This window comes from Pteropus vampyrus, unplaced genomic scaffold, assembly GCF_000151845.1.
Source record: "Pteropus vampyrus isolate Shadow unplaced genomic scaffold, Pvam_2.0 Scaffold1, whole genome shotgun sequence".
In the NCBI taxonomy this organism is placed as follows: Eukaryota; Metazoa; Chordata; class Mammalia; order Chiroptera; family Pteropodidae; genus Pteropus; species Pteropus vampyrus.
Genome location: NW_011888782.1, coordinates 33785574 through 33787336, shown reverse-complemented (window position 1 = coordinate 33787336; position 1763 = coordinate 33785574).

Here is a 1763-nt window from a genome sequence, read left to right as displayed (position 1 = left end):
AATATGAAAGGAATGGCCAGAATCAAAAATGCAAAATACATCCTAGACCATACAGAGAAAACAGGTTTGGGAGGCGAATCCTCAAAATAGACTTTGAAACAGATACCAGGAAGGAAGAGACTTCACCTGAGCCTGTGGGACTTCGACTGTGGGGCTACTAAGCCCTTTCGGATAACCTCGCTTGCTGAAATCCTGCTATTTACTGATGGCTCTTTCCCTTCTCTTGGCTTCAGAACCTGGTCCTTTAGCTCACAGGAATAGATAGTCCTGACAAAATTTCCTCACATTTCTTGAGTCCCAGAGACTAATTCCTACAAGAATGCCAATTTATTTATAAATTTTCTATGAGAAATATACTACTCAATGATGCCTTCTCTTCCCCCTGGGAAAAACTACTTGAGAAAACTTAATAAATTTCCAAAGCTATTAGTGAATGCAAAACCGAAACACAGGAAATTACATAGCTGTAAGGAATTTTTCATCAGCCTATAACATTCTGATGAATCATCTCTCTCCGTGAAATGGATATATCTCTCAAGAGAACAGCAATAGTTGTGATAGACCCCTAAGGTCCCTTCCCATAAAAGTCTTCTGCCAACTTGTATTTGCCAATATTGGATACAGAACCTATGTCCTTTTAAAGCATGTTTTCATCTGTTTCATATATACTTCAAGTAATGGTATAAATATTTTAATTGTATTTATTTTTAATGGATTGTATTTGGAACACACCATACATAGAAGGGTATGTTCAATAATGAGGGTAGACCTTTCCAGACTTGGTCATGTTGTACTTTTATGATTTTATAAGTGCTCTTTTAACTTGCTACATTCTTAAGATCATAGTTCTCTTCTTCCAATGTGTAACCGTCGAACAAGGACAGAGGAAATAAGTCATGTGATCTTAAGAGGAATTTTCATCTAAATACTGTAGCCTGATGAGTCACCTCTTTTATTCTACAGATAATTCTATTTAAAAGCCAAAGCTGGTCAACGGGAATTTGAATGCACTCTCTCCAAGATGGTTCCAAATAGACCTTGGCTAATTCTTATTTTCAGAATCTGGCCTGAGGGAGTCATTTTCTTCAGAAGAATTAGTATAACATCTAAATTGTTGCAGAAGTTCAGGGTAAGTCCTGGGCCCTCTTTGTTTTTTAAATTCTCTACCTAATTAGTATTATATAGTCCCATCACTTTATATGCCATCCTTATGCTGATGGATATATTGTTCTATGTCTGACTTCTCCAATAGGCCAGACTTCTGTATCTAGCTTTCTGCTTGATGCTCCCATTTGATTGCTGCCCTGCAACTCAACTTTACATTTCCAAATCAGAAATTTTGATCCACAGATATTTTACCAAAGCTGTCTCTACTCTGATATTCTCTACCTCAGAGGTAGAGACACCTTCATCCATCTATTTTACCTAATCTTAAAACCTAAGTGTACCCCAGATACTATCCATAAAAAATTTCTGTCACTTTTATTTCCAAAGTATATTCCCCTCCATGGTCACTCTCTATCTCTATGGCACCATCGTGTACCACCTGTGCTTCTACAATAGCCTCTTTTTACTTTATAGTTCATTTTCCATTCATTCACCGGAATACTTTTTTAATTGAAAACATCATGTCATTATTAAAATCCTCCAGTTACTTCCCTTTGTTCTTAAAATAAAATCATAATCTCATACCGTGACATAAGGCATTACATGGCCTGGCCTCTGCCTATCTCTCTGACAGAAACTTCTATAATAAATACTTC